Here is a 21,303-nt window from a genome sequence, read left to right on the forward strand (position 1 = left end):
CAAAAAAATATTTTTCGATGTGAAGACATTTCACAGTAGCCCAAAGGGGCCCTTGAGATGTTTGTGTGCTTGAAAGATTTGAACTTCGAAGGTTTATGGAAGGAGTTTCTACTCTTGGGGTTTCTGAGTCTCCTGAGACCATTGTGTTAAGGGGATGGGGAGGCTTTTCTATGGCACTGAATTCCAGTCAACATAGTCCATACTGGACAAGGAAAAGCTGCAGCTAACTACTTAGGTTTTACTCCACGAAAGGTATAGAAGATATCTGAGTTCTTTTTTATGCTGTTCCTGCTTATCAGGAGCCATAATTTCAAGGCAATAGTCATGTCTTGAAGACTTGAGGAGGAGCATGTAAGATTTTAAATGAGATAATACAGTCCCTGGCACATAAAGAATGCCAAATAAATGGTTTTTGTTTTTCTATTAATGTCTATTCTCCATCACCCTGACTTCTTTTTGTACATGCTGCCTTAACGTCCCCCTAAATTCCTGTTTCCATCACAAACCAATGTCAGAAAGACTCACCACTGGGTCTTTAGAGATGGTGGCTTCTACATTGCCCTTAATGTTGTGGATGTGGGATGTAAATCAGCTGCAGTTACATTTTAATAGAAATGGAGATTCAGAGCACAGATTTAATAGCAAGTCAAGGAACGTCTACAAGAGCAGCTCGCTAATTACATGTACCAAACACTATAATAACATAGCATCTATCCATCCGGGAAACGTTCCTTTACTTGCTGTTTGAAAGCAATGATTTCCATAGTTGACTTGTGTACAATTATTCCTTCAGTGACTTGAATGTCTGCTTAAAGTAGTTCAAGAGCTCAAAAGATTCTCTCTGATGTGACTATAAGGCAGGCATAGTACTTAGGATATTATAAAATTGCCTCTAGAATTCAGGTTAGCAAATATTTAACAAGTGCCCTATACAGTATCAGGCACCTGGGTACTAAAAAAGTAAAGACAAATGAAACAGTGTTGAGTCCTCCTTCAAGGAGCTCAGTGAGACAGACAAATAGGCAGATGACTTCAGTACCTGGGAAATCCAGTGTTATGATGGAGAAAGGGTACCTGCTCCAGCCATCCTGGAAGCAAGAGGCTAGAGAGAGGACTGTCTGTAGAGGGCAATGAATGAGGAGAGACTTAGACAGTGAGAAACATGACCCAAGCAGAACAGTCTGGAGTGGAGTGTTTGGGATGAAAGCAGGGAAGAATGGAAATCAGCGAGGTCCGGGAGTGAGTGTCAGGGCATGGAGAACCTTGCTTAGAACTCACACTAGGATGGGGAGGAAGCTGCTGAGGAGCTCATTCAGAGGAACGTCACGGTTAAACTGGTCTTTTAGATAAATGTCCAGTAATCCATCCAAACAGATTTGGCACTATGGTTAGAAGGTTATTGCAGTGGCCCAGACAAAGGATAATGAAGGCCAAATCTAGCATAGCAGATAAGACTTGAGGGAGAGAAGCTGAGTTCAAATCATATAGAAGTAAAATCTACAATACTGGCTATGCATTATACATGGAAGGGGAGGTAGAGAATAAGTCAGGTTCTTTACTTCAGTGAATAATGATACCAACAAACATGACAGGAGTAGATGACAATTCTCTCAACCAATAGCAGCCACATAGTACTGAGGGACACTTCACCACACTGATGAAGACAATGAACTTTTTTTTTTTTTTTTTTTGACTATGAACTTTTGAGCCAGAGAGGCTGGGTTCAAATTCTATCTTCATTTTTCAGAATTTAGGTTAACTTAGGAGAGTGTATGAATTTTTCTAGTTTTCTCATCTATAGAAAGAAGATGATAATGATAGTACCAATTTCATAAGGCTATCATGAGGATTATATAAGTAATTATATTTAATATGCTTAGAATAGTTTCTGGGTTACAACAAGAGACAGATGACAACTGTACAATATGTATATGTATACACACACACACACACACACACATACACTCAAGGTGAGGAGATAAGTGGTACAGAACCCAAATGGCAGGAACAGCCACCCTCAAGAATTAGAGCTTAAGTGGAGCATGAAATAGATCAAGAAAGAGAAAAGAATGAAACGTAATGTGGGATCAGAAAACCCAAAGGAGTAGTGAATAAGTGTTAGATGCAGTTGAGAGATCAAGCAAAATAAAGACTATAAAGGATTTTAAGGTAGCAGGTAGGTGTACAGTAAAATATCACTTCTCATACTCTTCTTCAGATGAGGCTCTACTGTGTTTGGAGCCAAAAATTATGACTACTTCTCCCTCAGATGTTGTCAGTTCCATTTCACCAAATAAACAAAAGGCATAAGAGTATACACAACTAAACTGGATCCCTCCAACATTCCTAACATCAGAATAAATCCCAGATGTGTCAAAGATAGGTATGTAAAATATGAGGCCAAAATATACAAGAAATAAATTCATGAACATTTTGTAATCTAGGTGTAAAGAAAGTACTATCTTTAAACATGACAAATTATTCAGACAGTGTGGGGAAAGTAACTTACAACAACTTATCTATAGAAAAAAAAAAACATTAAAACACTGAAAAAACCCCACGATGATATAAATATTTGTTAAGATTTTTGGAGCAATCCTAAGGCCAAGAGCTCTAATACGTGAAGAATTTAACAAATTTATCAGAGAAGTTCAATATCCTAGTAGAAAAATGGACAAAGAACATGAATGATCAATTCATAAGAAATGAAAAACAAATGATAAGTCTTTGAAAATATTCTCAATCTACACATCAATTAAATCCATGAAATAATTCTATTTATCACCAGCCAGGAAGCAAAGTTTAACAAGAGATAAATATCTTCCAATGTCAAGGTTATTAGAAAAAAATAGTCACTAACATTCACTGGTATAATAGATTAATAAAACATCTTGGGGATTAAATTTTAAGTGCAAATATCAATCAATCCCTCCTACAAAATACCTGGCCAGTACTCTTCAGAACTGTCAGGGTGATGGGCAACATGTGAAGAGTGAAAATAATCACAGCCCCAAAGAAACAGAAAACATAACTGAATGCATTTATTCTGGATTGGATCCTCAAACAATAACAAAATACATTAGTAAAAACATCCTACTGAAATCTGGAGTCCGGTGAATAGTAATGTACCAATATTGGCTTCTTAGTTTTCACAGCGAAACATAGTTTATGATATTATCATGGTAATATAAGATGTTAATTTTAGAGGAAACTGGATGAGGCGTGTATTATCTTCCCAACTAGTTTATAAATCTAAAATAATTTCAAAATAAAGGGTTTGTTAGAAAAAATTTCACTTAACCTGCTGGTTAATTCTGTTTTTGAGAAATGTATCCTATAGAAATATTTTAAGTACGAAAAAAATGTATATAAGGATATTCATTACATATTAACTATAATTGGAAAAAATCCAAATGTAGTACAAAAGGAGATTTGATAATTAAGTGAGGCTATAACTATAAGATGGAATGTTATGCATCCATTAGAAAGGATGTTTATTAGACTTATAAACACTGGCCAGAAAGTCATTTATGGTATATCATATTTTTATTTTTTTTAAGATTTTATTTATTTATTCATGAGAATACACAGAGGAGAGAGAGGGAGGCAGAGACAAAGGCAGAGGGAGAAGCAGGCTCCATGCAGGGAGCCTGATGTGGGACTCGATCCTGGGTCTCCAGGATCACGCCCTGGGCCAAAGGTGGCGCTAAACCCCTGAGCCACCAGGGCTGCCCACAAATTATCTTTTAGCTGATGGAGGAGGACCTATGGGATTAAAAAAAAATGAGATATATTAACTCACTCACGGAAGTTTATGAAAGCATTGTGGGATTCTTGTATCCAACTCACAATGAACACAGCTGGTTTGTTGGAAATACATTAGGCTACTTGGTACATTCATCTTTTAGAAACTGGTTTTGACCAAATTACTGGACAACATCAGCCTGAGAAACTATATACGCTCTCAGAGGTTAATGGACGTTTCAAAGACACCATGATTTCAAACTTTCTTTAAACTCTTTTATGCACTTTAATGAGTTGCTCCTAGTCAACCCTGGGCGCACTCATTACTAAGAGAATTCAAACACAGTCTTTCCATTCCTTACAATTATATATTTTTCTAAAATCTATTCAGTTATTGTAGGCAGGGTAGGTTTATCAATTACCTCTCCAAGCTGTCCATTATCTATTTTGAGAGTATAATTTGTTTCCCGCATAGAGTATGTGTTAACAGCATGATGCGTTTTACATTTGTAATTAATTTTGAACTGACAAAGAAGGTAGGAAAAATTCTCCCATAAATAAAAGTAATGAATGCAAGTATTTAAACAAAAGGTCCTAGTAATTTCCAGCAACTTAAAAGAAAAGAAAAAGACGCAACTTGCTCTATCTCTTAAACTAAAAATACCAAGATATCTTTTGTTCCTCCTTCATGATACTCTAGAGATTCTGAAATTTCAATATTAAATAGGATAATAAATAACAGATAGGCACACTACATTGAAACTGTGAATGAGAAATTGTTTACTTCTCAATAGCATTAACGACATCAGTTTTACTGTACGTGACTAATTGGCTAGAGCACAAAGTTTTATCAAAAAATCAGTGTTGTAGACATAAATTCCTACCCATGATGAAACTAAATATTTTGCTACTCATAGCACTTTTAAAATGATAGAGAGCTTGAAATTAAATTACACTAAATGCCTTTATATTTATTCGACATTAAACCTTATTTTCCTTACTGTCATTCTGCCAGCGTGATATCATCGGAGTTGAAGAGGGATGCTAATGCTATTTATATTACACTGCACTGTCCTCTAATTGACCTTGTTTGTGCAACGGAATGGCTGCTTTTCTCAAGCTGCCAGCCCTTTATTGCAGCATTTTGACCATGCACTAGTGGCTCTTTGTGCTGCTGCTGAGTTCAAGAATCAATACTGCATTCCCCACAGCCAATAAAGGCAGCTGACAGCATGAATTAACTGAGTGTGGCCAGTTGCATGGAGGGCCATTGTCTTTAAGGAAAATCTGGATGTGATTACCAGCCTCCATCTCCGAGTGAAGGTTTTAATGCAAAGTGCGAGGTTGCTGTAATTTAATTTTGGCCTGCTGCTCTGACACACTCCCCTTTGCCACTGCTTCATGGAATCTAAGCTATTAATGGCCGCAAACCAAAACACATACAGAGACAAAGGCAAATACTCACAGTCATACGATAGCGGTTTCACCTGACTTGGCCATTCTTTTCTGATAGTACTTCTATAACAGGTTCTATTTCTTTGAGCTGGGCCTTCTGCCATAGTAATAAGTCAAGTCAAAGTTAAAAATCAAACTTGTTATGATGTCTGTATCTAAACGAAGTTTTCATATGTGGTAGGGTTAAAAATTCCCCATAGAGAATTCACTGCCTTTGATTCAACTGTCAAAATTATGGAAAACTTTGTCTATGCTCCTCAACGTCCACCCATCGCAAGATGATTTCCATCCCCTCTATTGCACTGAACCTATTTTCCCTTACAACAAAATCAAATGAATTCTTTTCCGTCTTTATCTTCTCAGTAGAATTTACTGTCAACTACTTCCTCCTTCATAAAACATCCTCACCTCTGGGGTTCTACTCCCTTTGATCCTATCTTCTCAGTGTGGGTGTTCCTCTCATTTTATCCTGGGCTTCCTCTTCTCACTTTAATGTGGGGCCCTCCATGCAAGTCCCCATCTTTCTTTATGCCCACAAATACTTTTCTCTACCAAGTATTGATTCCCAAATAATCTGCACTCCACACCTCTTAATAAATTTGGTTGTCCCATCTGTATTTTGAAATTCACATATCTCAACATGAATGTATCATCTCCTGCTGGGTTTTCCCAATAAATGACCATCTGTTACGTATGCAAGAATATGGACCTCATCTTTGAATCCTTTATTTCCTTCACTCCCTACCCGCAATCAGTTAGCAAGTTCTCCTACTCAACTCCTTAATTTCTCAACCTAGCCACCCCCCAATCTGACATTTCCCTTACCCTTCTACCACTCAGGCTGCACTCCAAGGTTTTTCTAACCACTCTCCTCCCACCCAGAATGGTCCCCACCCCTCGGCCCCCCAGCTGAAATCCCTACTCTGCAACTAATCTTATCTTCCCCCAAACTAAATCTGTTCACATTACTTCACCACTTAAAATATTTCAGAGATTTCCCACTAAGACTTTATTTATCTCTTTAGCTTCGAGTTTTACAGTATTTTGTCTTTTGCTTCTCCCCAATGGCATCTATTGTGGCTCGAGCACTACTAAGTCAGTGATTTAAATACAAGGACATGGACCATGGCAGAGACTTAGTTTGAAACCAGAACAAAGGAAAACACCTATTAGACACTTGACTGCAATCATTATGCTCCATGGCTGCAGGTATTGCCTAAGCTCCTACAAGTGTGTTAGACAAAGGAAAAATCCACAGAATAACAAAGTGGGATTTATGTAAGCCTTTAAAAAGGGAAATGACATGTCATTTTTTTTGCTTTATCAAAAGACCTATATTTCTGAGAGAATTTTGGTATTGAAAACATCAGTTCTGTTTATAACAGGCAATGCTCTTGGTTGAAATTAATTCAAGCAGAGTTATTCAAGGGACAGTGTATTATATACAAACCATTTAACTTGAGCTTTAAAACGATTTTTCATGTCTGAGAATTATTAAGAAGATACCAGTTTGGATCAACACTTTCCAGAAACTGGAATAAAACCTGTGGTTTCAAAGCCTTTTATTTTCAACGCAAACATTTGTGAGACTCTTAAAGGCACAGTATCTGTTCTATTCCTACTCAAAATTTTTGTTGCCGTCATTAATTTTTTCAGGAGAGTTTTATTTTACCAGCATTGTCCCCAAACCGCCTAACCATCACACACACACACACACACACACACACACACATTAAAGTATATAATTCCTACATCCCCCCTTCCAAGGCTGAAATGAAGAAGGTGATGCCACATTTGCCTCTGCTGCCTCATTCTCCCTGAATAGGTAGCAATGAAGTAAGAAATAGGCATATTGAGGGGGGTTGGGTGGCTCAGAAGGTTAAGCATCAGACTTGATTTTGGCTTGAGTCATGATCCCAGGGTTGTGGTATGGTGCCCCACATAAGGCTCAGTGCTCATTGCAGAGTCTGCTTGAGATTCTCTCTCCCTCTGCCCCCATAAATAAATAAATACATAAGTGAATGAATGAATGAATGAATGAAGAATAGAAATAGGTGTATTGAACTTCAGATCAGTACGTGATGCTCTGCCCAAGACAGCTGAAGGAAAGATGTTTGCTGTTTCCCTACCCTTCCACCTATCAGTTTTCATCTTCAATATTATGCACTTCCCTAGCCAAGGAATAAATCTTCAAGGGTTTTTGGGTTGGCAGCTCAACACCATTTGATTGTGTGTGAGAAAACAAGAGGCAGATAAAAGGAAATCATGAAGAACTCTCTACCCTACTCCATGTCTCTCAAGGTTATATCATGGAAAGAGACACAGGCTACCTCCACAGAGACAAGGTTGCTGCTCTTTGTAATATATGATGAGCTCTTGGGCAGGAGTGGGAGGGACGTTTTGTGATACATAGATACATTCACTCTGCCATTAAGAGAAGAGGAAAAATGGTCCAAGGTGCTCAAGGAGGAATGAAAAAGTACACATCTCTTGCTCATTCTCCTTTAAAATATTTCATCAGGAGCTTCCTGGCATAGAAGCATAGGTACTAGCTTTCTTGAAAAGAAAGTGGACACAAAGAAGGAGAGAATGTCTGGTCCCCTCTATACTTGGGAAAGTACACTTGTATAGCTGCTCCCATGACTTCAACGTGACTAATTGAACCCATTAAATATCTTTGCTCTTGATTTATTTTACCTAAAATGATTTTTCTGAGCAGCAAGATGATTTTTACCAAGTTTCCTTAATCAAAGGCATCATTCTCCAGATTAGATCTGTCTAAAAATATATTTCATAGGATTTAGCATACTTTACACCTTCCTGAAATAGCCCTACATTTTTAACGATGATTGTGGTTGCCTGGCCTCTCAACCTGACAGAAGAACGATAGCAGGCCTGTTCTTCAACAGCATGCAAGTCTGGATGAGGAGTGGGAAGGTGGGGAGCTATCCATCAAAGTCCTTGCTACGGGCATGTCCACACAAATGGCTGTACGTCAAAGCCTGAAAACATAAGGACTTTTGCTCTCTCTTTGGTAACATGCAAAAGCCAAGTTTTACGTGTTATTCTCTTTCCTGTTCCTCATCCTCAACCAAAAAGTTATGTTTCCATTAATAGGAAAATGTGGCCACTTTTTGTTTTTCAATCCAAGCCTCTGAATGAATTATCTGGCCAAAGCAAAAGGCCAGGGGGCCTTCTGCATGCTCTTGATGATATACGGGAAGGCTATATGGCATCAGCTGGGAAAACCGCAGCCAACATTGGAATAATCAAAAGTGACCTACATGCAATAATAGCCTGTGTGACAGTCAAGACGGGACACCAGGAAGCAGGTGGTCTATATGACAGAGGATCGATACTCCCGTAGCAGGGATAAAATAGATTCCAAATGGAAAATAAACTCGTGGAGAATACGTACAGGAAGACAAGAGAAGGGGAGGGAAAAATAAGCCAAACCTGCAGGAAACAACACAACAAAGAGAATGTGAGGGTGAGTGCAGGGGCCCACAGCTGATGTGATGATGAAAACTGAATGAGAAAGGGGAGAAGACAGTCAATATGAATTTGCTTCCATCGCAAAGAAAGGGCGCAACACAAGCCCTCAGAAGCTTGAGCTACCCAAATTAGCCAGGATCTTCTCTATTCTAATTTAACATGCTTACAAAAAAATGTCATCATTTGTAAGAAGTGTTGACAGCCTCAAAAACTTGGTTTTGTTTAGGGAGGCCTAGTTTTTAGCAAGAAAACAAGGACAACCCATATTTCATTTCTTTGAAAATATATTCCAATGAAAAGGGAGATGGATCGAGGTAAACCTAATTTGCATTATTTAGTTCAAAAGAAATGTTGCTTTGATGCCACTGTGTATATTTGCAGTGCTTCCTTGCTCTCTTGGGAGCTGGTGTGTATTAACATTCCATTCCTCTTTTTCATTATTGCTATCACATATATTAAAACATGCGCGTGCACACATACACGTGCAGTATTAGCTGATAAAGCTGTAATGGCAACCTCCAATATGAGAACTTTCTCCAGAATTCAATCCCAGACATCAATAAAACTAAATATTCTGACAAATGTTAGCAAAATTCCCTTACATTAAAAAACAACAACAACATTGGAATTTCATGACTCTGAGTTCCTACTGTGGGTTGTGTGAATCTGTGCTTTTAGGGAGTCACACTAGGCTTGTAGACAGGCCTGAAGAATATTTCAAATCTCATCCAAATGGTGGAACGTGGCATTATCTACTGCATCATCTTGATTTCTTCCTTTTATTTTTTATAACTGAAACTTGCGATGCATTATTGCTCCTGTGCCAGGGGAGTAAGCAGGGCATCTCATTTCCTGACTGCTTGCTGACACACCAGGAGGATTTTGCTCCCAATGCTGAAAGTCTATGTGGAAATCAGAAGTCAAGGACTGTGATCTTCCTAAAGAAACAGCTTTAGAAATCTCAAGCTCTTCCTGCAATGCAGCAGATGTGCTGGTTGCTGCCAAGCTCCGGCTAGCTCTCAAAAATGCTGACACCAAGCCTGAGACTCTGCAAGGAACCAAAGTGATGTTTACACAATGCTGTCAGGGTCCATGAGACGCCCTTCTTGGAGTGCCCTTCAAGCACACCATTTTGTTCCTGCATCCCCCACGGGGCTTAAATTGGTCTTGCTTTCCCCGTGCCTCTGCTTACTCAGCCTGGGCCAGAAGCTCCTTGAGGGCAGCTCTGTGTGCACCCCTCGCCTCCAGCATAGAGCCTGGCACACAGCAGGTGCTCTACAGTTACTTCCTGGGTGAATATACAAATAGCATAGCCTCAAAGAAGCCTCCTAAAAGCTGAGTCACTTCTGAATCTGGCAGGTAGCTCTATGTTCCTAAGGGAAGATATGTAATTGAGGACAGCCGACTCCCCTTCTTCTTCCCAGGGAAGAGAAGCCAAATGTGCCCCTGAGGCGGACGGCATGCCTCTTCTTTCCCCTCTCTATGAAGTGGTTTCTCAACACAGCCCTCAGTTCGATGCTGCCCTGTGCTGGTCTTTGTTCCCTGGCTAGAATTCCTTTGCTCCTAGGGATGAAGCTCAGCAGTGGTCTGAGGCACTTCCCTGTGTCTGACCCAACAAGTGAGTGAGATGCTGCTTACCAAGTCAAAATTGGGATTGAGCTTTTTCCTCTTGACCCTCACTCATATTTTCATTTTGGGTAAGTAATAAAAAGTAGAGATACCTGGATTATGACAGCTCCCCCTCAGCTCCAGCTCCAGCTCCAAGCTTATTGCAGAGCTACCCCCCATGCCTGATTTAAGGACAGAAAGAAAAAAAAAAAAAGGCCCAGAGAGACTGGAGAGCCGGTGAGCCCCTCCTGCTCCTGCCTTCTTCCCGAGTGCCCAGCCCTGCTGGCCAAGCCGCCCTGCTGAAGTGTGACAGTGCGTGATTCATGGCTGTCTGCGTTCAAGCGAGCAGGGCTTTCGCTGGAGTCTGCACATCTGCTGTATCCTAAGAAGAGCCCACGTTTTATCAAGTCTTTCCCTTAGGAAGATCACAAACCACTTTATGCACAATCATCTCTTCATCCAGCCCTGTCACTTGGGAAGTGAAGACTACAGGGAGCCGTAGATAAAGAGGCTGTAATAACTCTAACTAAAATTTGGCTGGGATGTTGAGGGTTACTCTGTCCTCCAACAGAACGTGCCATATGTTCTTCTGTAAGCACAAGTGACTGAATCTTTGAATTTATTCTTTATCTGAAAGATAGTTAAAATGAGTTGTCAAACACTCCAGTTCAGTACCATATTCAAGAATCCTTTTTTTTTTTTTTTTCCACATGGCTCTTTGGGTAATTAGGACATTCTTAAATATATTTTAAAAGGTCTTTAGTCTATGTACCTATTTAATAATTTTCAAATTTGACTGTCAGAGCCAAGCAAGGAAGATATTTAATATAGAAATGGTTTCCATATTATTAAACCATGCATTTCATCTCCAGCACATTTAGATTAAGATAAAGATTTTAGTCTAAAGTGAGTGGCCAGTGATAGCAACCCTCCCCACAATACACAGACATACATGCATGTAGATGTATATGTGCACACCTACACATGCACACACACAAACACACATACACTTTTATATTTCTGAGAACTGCTACACCTCTTCTTTTATGCCACAGGATACATATAAGTGAGAATTAAAGTCCTTTGTGGCTTAATAAGGAGTTAAATGAAAAGAATCAGAGTTTTCATTTTGCACGAACTCCAACCTCTATTTGTTCATCCTCTATGAGTTTTAAATGACCCCACTTCCCTAAGATTTAATTATGTTATCTCATTCTCCGTGAACCCCCTGTGAGGACCTCACTGTGGGGACTCGAAGACTTTGTGGGAAGTGTCAAACGTGTTTCATAAGGAAAACTATGTTTTACTCTTTTGAGGCTAGTGAAGATAGAAAGGAGTATTTCTCTGTGTCTCTTTAATGTATGAACTTAGGGATAATTCACTTAGCCAAATAAGGGAGCTCTTCTGCCTTAATTTGTGTGCATGTTTGATGTTCATTTGAACCCATCCACTTGCTGCTGTATACGAATAGGTAACTTGGAAGATGCTTTCTGCCCTTTAATTAGTTGAACTCCAATCTGGTACCTGAAAAAAAATAAATATTCTAAGGAAAAATTTTGGAGCATACCTGCTTATCTCCTCTTTTTCAATAGAGACCAACAAAGACTTAGCATGAACAAGGAACTTACAAAATAAAAATGTGGCTTTATAACAAGTTATTCACAGTCTGAGTAACAAAACTCATCCCAGGTGAAATCTGTTCATTGGAGAAGTGGATGATTTCACTGACGCCTTGAACTCAAATTGTATGAAAACATTCAGGCTCTTTGTCTAGCCACCAGGGCTGCCTTTTGGATTCTGCAAAATTCACTTTTTTTCCCTCCTAAAATATAATTTATTTTCTCCAGTTAGATATTTAAAGGGAAAAAAGAAAGAGATAAAAATAAAAATTACTGAAGAGGGAACATAACAAATCATTCCCTACACAGTGGTGGCTATGGAAAGCAGCCTTTCACAACCACTAACTTTTCATTCTCTGAGTGAAAAACAAAAACAAATTGGAGACATGTTCCCTTGAAAGCTGCAAAATGATTTGTCTTCTTAGAATTATCAAAGCGATGTCGTGTTCTCAGAAGTATCAAACAATTGAGGAAAACCACAGTAGGAAAAACCATAACTACTCACCTACTAGTAATGATATCTTAAAAAGTAAAGTAGAGACAACTAAGGAGAGAGTTTTTCTAAAAATGTCAGTGTGAGAGAAGCAGGAGATTCAAAATGACCTGTCAATCTTAGAGCAAGATCTTTGAAATAATAACTTAGTAACCCTGATCTCTAGAGTTTTACCTCTTCAATGCTAAATGTATTGTGTCTATTTTCACTTAATCTTCCTTTTTCATATGGTTTAAAAGATAAATTTTCTGATATAAAATTGCTGAATTAGACAAATGCCATTTGTTTGATTAATGTCTCTCATAAGCAAGAACTGCATGACCTCTGCATATTTCTGTCAGGTGTCATTTGGGCTACATTTAAATTTGAGCAGGATCAAGGAAGAACTAATTTCACTGTGATGATGTGCCTTTCTTGAATGCAGATAATTAGCGTGAAAAATTTTTTCATATATATAAAATGCCATGATAAAAAAAAAGAGGGAAGGAACAGTGTCAACTCAGAGCATATTTAATTTCAAAAAATAAAAGAATAAATTTGAAATGAGTTTCCCAAGACTTGGTAGTAGCTTTCACTCACCTATTTGTTATCTATTTACTTGCATTTAGTTATCATATTTTTATCACTGTGTGACCCATATTAAACCCATTTAGGTTTGGGGGTGGATGAACTGTTCATTTAGATTAGCGCAAATATTAATACTTTTAATCATTTGCTCGTTTAAACGGCTGTAGTTGATATTATAGGTATAATCTCTCCTTTACCAGTTAGGAATGTACTTAGCTGCAAGTAACGAAGTAGTAAAATATAGTATCTTAACAGAATAGTGTTGAGTTTTTTCCACAAACAAAAGAAAACAAAAAACAAGTTGAAAGGCAGGCTATTTCTGATGTGTGTTCAACAGCAGCACAATCGCAGGCTGGACATTTCTGTCCTTTTATAGTTAAGATGGCTACACATCTGCATTCAAAAGAGGAAAAGAGGTGAAAAGTGGTGTCAATGATGTCTGTCTTTATTTTTTTTGAAGAAAAGGAAAACCTTTCCAGGAACAATCTGAACAGATTTTTCTTAGATTCCATTGGCAGAACTGACTCTCGGGGCTGCCCCGTATGCTGCAGACACTGGGAAAGCAAGGAAGATGATGGTTATGATTGGTTCTGATGGATTATAGTCTACATCAGATTCAGGGTGGCAAAATACATCGCCATGCTGAACAAATGTGGAGTTCTGTTAGAAAGGAGGAAAGGAGGAGGGATGTTAAGCAGGTGATAACATTGTCCATCCTACATCCATAAATATAGATCAATGGTTCTCTTGTTTATTGCCAAAATATGCCACCCGCTATGTGAGCTTCGATCTTCAAACTCAAAGTCGTCGTTGTCAACTGCAAGTCACTCACATTATCTTGGTATGGAAAGAAGCATACTTCCTCCTGATGTCCATAGGGTCCTTAATCTCTATGATTAGAACTGATCCTATGACAGCAGAACTTCACTGAAGTATGAATAAAATTTTTCATTTCCCTGTCATTATTTGGAAAGGGAAATGGGCCCATCTGTTTTCACATCCATTTTCTCCACATTTGCTCTCTCAGCAGTAAGGAGCAGGTTGTTTGGTTTATTGTATGGCACTCAGATCCTCATTAATGGTTATTGATTTGAAAGAACTTAAGGTTCATAGACATTGGCATAAGACAGATCTGGGCTTACATCTAAGTTTTTTCTCTAACTTGCCACCCAAGCTTTAATATGTTACCTACTCTCTTCAGACCTCAGTTTCCTCATCGGTCCACGAGCATAACCATCCCTAGTTCATGGGTGGCCACAAGGATGGGATGGATGTTGACAGATGTAGAGGACACACTCTGGTGTGCTTCTCTCTCTCTCTTAAAAGTGAACCTATCATGGAAGCCAACCCAGTACTAAGGAAGAAAACCTTAAAGGTTTCAGTATGGGTTTTCAATTTTGTCCTTAAGAGCACACAGAAAATCTTTCAGTCACTCCTGGTTAGTAGAGCACAGACTACAATTCATGGAGGTTGGAGTGTGGAGTCCTATGAAGACAGATATCCAGGTTGCCAGGAGTGAGGGAGGAGAACTGAGCTGCCGTAGGACAGTGAGTGGGCTTGAGAGTTGCAGTCATCGGTCAAGGCTTGCTTAAAATCTCTTTCCTGACATCTTCAACCCTCATTAAAGAAGTTGTTCTTCCCCTGTCGAAAGTCTTTCTTTCTCTCAGTTTGTTTCATATTCAACCTAACTCATCAATTTTATAATTATTTTATGCTGTTATCTGCCCTCTCAACTGTAAAAATAGGATAACAATAATGATACCTTTTTCAGTGGAATAATGTGGAGATTAAATGAGAGACTTACTGTAGGTGAAAGCGCCTAGCACAATGCCTGACTCATTTTTCCTCCTGCAGATACAGTCTTTGGGTGCATGTTCATCTGTGTGTGTCTGTGTGTACTTTCTAGCTACTTACTCATCAGAACTTTACGAAAGTAATTTTCATCATTCTTGTAATAGTTTTGGGGTTTCCATAAATTTCCGACTTTCTCCATTTTGTTCATCGTAGTCTTTCCGAAATCTTCCCGAGGGATAGAAGGTACTAACAGATGCTTTGCCTACACTGAATAAACATTTCCAAACCATTAAATTTATATGAAAAACCCTTTCTCATCTATTTGGAAAATCTTGTCTACAGCAAAGATTGCTAAAGCTACATCAGTGGAGAATGGACTTGATGTGACTTTTGTCTGGAAATATTCTCTAAAAACAGCAAAAACCACTTCTCTAAAGGAAAGTTTTGATGAAGAGGCTTGCAGGGCCAAAACGAATTCTCCTATTAAAAAACTAACACCCTGCATGCACCAGTAATTCCTTCCCAAACATTCATTTTATGATGGGTAGACATAGCCTTAATGGAAGTTAAAACTGTATTTGAGGGATTGTTTGTGAAAATTGGAGGCACATTAGGCATGAATCTCATTTATGGAGAACTAGAGAGAGCAGCCATGCTACTTACAAAGCATTAGAACAAAATCCTTATCATAAATAAAATAAAAAGTCAGACATAGTGTTTTATAGCTAAATTGATTATGTTGATTTGGGTACCTTTCCTTTCCTGGTCCCCAAACTATTTAAGTAATAAAGTTTTAATTGCTATATGTAACAATTAAGAGTCCTTGGCAAAATGTTTGCAAGCAAATAATAAATGATTCAAACCTATAAATAAAATGAAAATATGCTAAAACAGTAATGATAGACTGTACATACAAATGAACACACTGGGGGCTTCCCTGCAGGAGAAAAGAAAAACCTCCCTCTTGTCAGCATTGCCTTTTTTTTTTTAATGTAGCAAGGGAAAAGGCAACGTTAGCAAACAAAAATTGCCTTTCACTTTGCCAACAAGATAAATAGAATGAAATTTCAATGAAAATGACTGGAAAATGTACATGATTGATGCTAAATTTGCAAAAATTCCAAAGATATGGGTGCAGTTTGTCATCAAAAATGATGTAGAAATCTTTTTGTTTTGTCAGAAAAATTATGCAAAGAAAAAATTGCCAATTTTCCTCCTCCAGCTCTTGTCCTTGCCTATTCTAGAATCTGTTTGCTTTTTGAAGAAAAGAGACAGGAATATTTTTACTTTTAAATCTTTTATTTGGCTAATCACTAAGAATATGTGGCAGACATGTTTCCGTGGGAGCTTTCATGAAGATAATGGGCCCACATCTGTCCCTCAGAGCGTCAGAGGAGGACCAAAGGAGGAGCTGTACATGAAAGGCCTTTGCAAACTTCAAAATGCCCCCAAAATGTTCATTTTCCTTATTAGCTAAATGCCAACTTAGATACATTTAAATACTGCTTGTAGGGGGAAAAATTAGATTCTAAACTCTAAATCAAAGGGAAATTAGATAGCCTTAAAAGTGGAGATAGAACAAACAAAACATACTTTTACTAAGATTTAGAGATCAGGCTTATATCAATCCTCATCTTTTGTAACAACAGCAACTCACTTGTTTTTCCCCTACAGATCAGTAGAGCATAGACTCTTGTATAGCTGAGTCTTCTCTTAATGTCCAGCCCTTAAAGCATAGGAGGTCCATAAACATATACTCAGCGAATGAATGAAAGGTCACTAGTGAACTAGGTACAGAGTTGAGTGTTTTTACTTGCAATAGTTTGTTTAATCCTTATATTATACATATGAAATAGGCTTATCCTCAATTTTTGATAAGAAAAATGAAACTTGAAAAGTTACTTGTCATTTATATGTACTGTGGTAAAAATTTCACATAATTAAATTGTTTAAACTTTATTGCAAGCCTGTGGGGTAAGCTCTGTTATCCCCACTTAAAGATAAAAAAACTGACACAGAAAGAAGTCAAGTTGCTTGCCCAACAAAGCGGTCCCACTAAACATGATTCTAATCCTAGAAGTCTGACCCCAGAGATAATACATTTGTTTTTTAAAGATTGATTGATTGATTTTTTTAAGATTTTATTTATTTATTCATGAGAGACACAGAGAGAGAGAGAGGCAGAGACACAGGCAGAGGGAGAAGCAGGCTCCACGCAGGGATCCTGATGTGGGACTTGATCCTGGGATTCTAGGATCACACTCTGAGCTGAAAGCAGACACTTAACCACTTAGCCACCCAGGCGTCCCAGATTGATTTTGGAGAGAGAGAGAGAGAGAGAGAGAGAGAATGAGAGCATGAGTGGGAGGGGCAGAAAGCCAGGGAGACAGAATCTCAAGCAGAGTCCTCCCTAAGTGATCCACACAGGGCTGGATCTCACAAGAGATCATGACCTGAACCAAAACCAAGAGTCAGCTGTTTAACCAGCTCCACCATCCAGGTGCACCCCACCCCCCACCCCCAGAGATGCACTTTTAATGTGAATACTATTCTGTCTTTCCTGAGGGCACACAGGAAGAATGTGGTACAGAGCAGATTTTGTATCCATCTCTGCTTGACTCCAAAATTCCAAAATGATCTCTTTCCATTCCATATTCAGAAAAGAATTTTCAAAGTTGCCAAAACAGAAAGTTGAAGCAAAAAAAGAGTTGGAAGATTGGGAAGATTTTGGTAGTAAAAAACTGAAGTTGGTTTTGGCAGTTTTGCTGAAGGTGCTCAGGAGCCAAAGAGGAAGAAATCACTGACATCAAGGCAATTCACCAGACCCAGGAGAGAGTCTGAATTCCATCATTTATAAGTGGGTGACATTGAACTCTTTCATCCAATTGACCTAAGACTTGGTCTCTCAGATGAGAAAACCAAGTAAAGTGGTAAAACAGGTGCTATGCAACTCCAATTTCATGTCAATGTGGCTAGACATATGAACTTAGCATCATTATTAGTGGCAGCATGATTTCACTCTTTTATAGGAACTATTGACTGAATTTGGACAGAAATAAATCATGTCTGGTTTGGTGGGAAGGAGCATGTGATATTCAATTTTGTTTCATTTGAAGGCTTTTCTGAAAATCAACCATACTCTTCAGTTAGACCAGAGGGTCAGCTTCTTATACTTTTTTTTTTTTTAAATAAATACAGACTGCTCTAGAGTAAAGATCATTAAAAATTCAATCCTTTGCTTTCTAAATCAAATACAAGGAATTATTTAAATAACCAAAAGATTATAACAATTAAAGAGATTTCAGAAGCATATTTAGTCCAATCCTGTGTCTTTTTTCTAAATGTCTTTGAGCTGGTTCAACCATGAATCCTTTGATCAACTAGCATCTACTGAATACTCATTGTATCCCAATAACACTTACTGAACGATATCATGTGTCATGTACATTGCTAAACTTCATTTGGACTACCTCATCAAATCTATATAATAACACTTAGGAAGCATGCTTTTATTATGACCATTTCACAGATAAAGAGATAGAATCATAAAAATGTTAAGGGACTATCCAAGAACACAGAAGTCATTAGTAATCAGGCCAAGCTTAGAAGCAGGTGAATATAATTCCAGAGCCCATGAGGCTAATCCCAAGCCAAACAAAAGCTATCCCTAGTGCTATGTTAACTTGTAAAAATTCATTATTTAGACATAATATTAATTTTATAGAAAACTTGAAAGAATAAGAATAGTACAAAGAATACCATTATACCATATATGTGATTCATCTATTAAAATTTGACTCAATTGCTTTGTTATTTGCACAACAGAGAGAGGAATAGATGACATATTGTTGAATCAACTAATCTATAGATTGATCAAGAATAGATACAATAGGTAGGGAGATGGGTAAGTAATGGATAGATGGGTGGGTTGATGGATGGATATAAATTTATATATATGGATATATATCATTTTTTTCTGACTCTAGAGGATAAGCTGAATACATTAGGGCCCATTATCCCCATATATTTCAGCATCTAATTCTTAAGAAGAGGATATTTTCTCATACAAACTATAGTATAGTTATGAACCTCAGTAAAATTAACATTGATAGGATACTTTTTTCTAATCTACTGTCTGTACTTCAATTTTTTCAAGTGACCCAATAATGTCCTTCATAGCATTTTTCCCCTCCAGTGCAAGATTCAGTCTAGAGTCAAGTAATGCATTTTATTATTATGTCTCTTTAGCTTATTTTAATCTAAAACATTTCCATAACCTTTCTTTGTCTTTTATGACATTGACAAGTTTGAAGGAAACAGTCCTTTTTTTTACATTGAGATGTTCTTCATTTTGGGTTTATGTTTCCTTATGATTAAATTCACAAATGCATTCCAGGCTGGAATAATACATAAGTGATGCTGTGTCCTTCTCAAGTTATCACATCTAGAGGCACACGATGTCCATCTGCCCTTTCTTGATGTTAATTTGCATCATCCAGTCAAGGTTTGTCTGATTTCACCATTATATTATATATTGCTACTATGTAGTTACTTATTATATAGAAACTAAATTGTGTGTGTGTGTGTGTGTGTGTGTGTGTGTGTAGCTATAATATAGTTAGTACTATGTTGGTACTGTTTTTCCCCTTACAACTACAAGCAATCTGTGCAGAAATACTTAATACCATACAAACATCTTGCTTCATCAAAATTTCCCTCTGCATCAATGACTCTTGTCTGATCTGATCTTTAGCAAGTTGGTTGTAAAATAGTGATTATCTAACTCCAGCACTTCCTCCATTTTTGAGTAGACACTTGACATTCTCCTGTAAGAACGCTGCCTTTTCCTCTATTTGTTTATTTACTTTTATTTTTGACATGGACTTATAATTTTTTTCATTTCCCAATGATTTATTACTATACTAATTGTTTTGGTGCTCTGATTGTCTTAGGAGTCAGTAGTAGGGATCACTTAGAGTTGTTCCCATGTCCTTGTAATATGCCCTACCAGTTTATTTATTTGGAGCAGGGGGTGGGCACTTTCTTATTTTATAGATAACAAGATAGTCCCAATTCATCCTGTAGCTACTGTGTCCCAGCCCTGAAAAGAGTCATTTCTTTCAGGAATCGCAATTCCTTTTCATAGAGAATGGTACAGGGCACAAGACACTAGTATGATAGGCTTTTTTGTTTACTCTTTCATCATTCCTTCAGGTAGAATTTCTAAAAAAAAAAAATTTAAACTATCAGGCATCTCCCACTAGTTAGAACTCTTCTTCACGTATGCAGGTCTTGAAGGAGTCCTAGGACAATAGTGGAGAAAAGAAAGTAATGAAGAGCTTTCTTATTTCCATTCCTAAAATTTTCAAGTGTGAAATCCTCAACCCTGAACATCAAGAAGTTATGTTTTAGAATTCTTAAGCTAAATGTATCATGAAGAAATTTCAAAATTTGTTCAGTGGAAACTAGTTTTATAAGATATTTGAAAAAGGCACAGTGGTCAAGTTTAGGTAATGATGCTTACCAACCTCTCCACCCCAATTAACAACACATATTAGTAAGTTAAAGACACCATTAAGTACCGCATTAGACGCAACTTGTTAATATTAAGCCAGTATTGCCACATTCACTTGAGGCCCCCAGTTACACCTGTTATCATCATTCAAAACATTATTTGAGAATGTTAATTTGCATATTTGAAGTGGATATTAAGTTGCCTTTAAGGTCTGTCTGCTTCTCCTCCATAGTCTTCTATATAGCTCTTAGAAATTGCTTTGCAGGGACCTGGGTGACTCAGTGGTTAAGTGTCTGCCTTTGGCTCAGGTCATGACCCTAGGGTCCTGGGACTGAGTCTTGCATCAGGCTTCCTGTAGGGAGTCTGCTTCTCCTTCCGCCTATGTCTCTGCCTCTCTCTCTGTGTCTCTCTGAATAAATAAATAAAATCTTTAAAAAAAAAAAAAAAAAGAAAGGAAAAAAAGAAATTGCTTTGCAACCAGTTATTTGCTTATCAGACAGTTCCTTCTGACAAATAGGTCCTAGAGGACAGAAAATTGTTTTCAATATTTGCCATTTCTGCTACAGTACCTGGTACTTAACAGGTATTAAAAAGGTGTTAAATTGAAGTATTGAATTGCCTGAGAGATATCAAATTCACTTGAAATTTTATCTTAGTTCAGAAGCTGTTCTTCCCTCACCTCTATCCCCATTCAGTGAATTATTTTTAAATTAATTTTACCTTGGAACCATGACAATTACTCTCCTTTATCCTAGAATAGATGCCCAGGTGAAAAACAAAGCAAAGCATGAACAGTGCGTGTTGAGAGTACTTTAGATGCTTGAAACAGTGAAGTTTTAAGTAAGGTGGGTGGACTCCTAGGGCATCTCCCCAGTGACTAAGTTGAGCCTGTGTGCAGAGCAATTTGTCCCTCACTTCCGAGTCTTCTCACCTTCTTCTGGGTGTTGGGAGTTTCCTGGTAAACAAGACAGGCAACCCCCTTCTCTCCTGGAGCTAGTATTCTAGTGGATGAA

General features: G+C 37.9%; 1 long non-coding RNA gene across 1 annotated transcript in view; it reads right to left on the reverse strand.

The window, feature by feature from the left end:
• Positions 1-10,753, reverse strand: part of LOC140620348 (uncharacterized) — a 57,667-nt gene extending 46,914 nt beyond the window's left edge. Inside the window, exon 1 of the long non-coding RNA XR_012020157.1 lies at positions 10,416-10,753. This is a non-coding gene — a long non-coding RNA (uncharacterized lncRNA). The remainder of the gene's footprint in view (positions 1-10,415) is intronic.
• Between the last annotated feature and the right edge of the window lie 10,550 nt (positions 10,754-21,303).

This window comes from Canis lupus, chromosome 28 (genome assembly GCF_048164855.1).
Source record: "Canis lupus baileyi chromosome 28, mCanLup2.hap1, whole genome shotgun sequence".
NCBI lineage: Eukaryota > Metazoa > Chordata > Mammalia > Carnivora > Canidae > Canis > Canis lupus.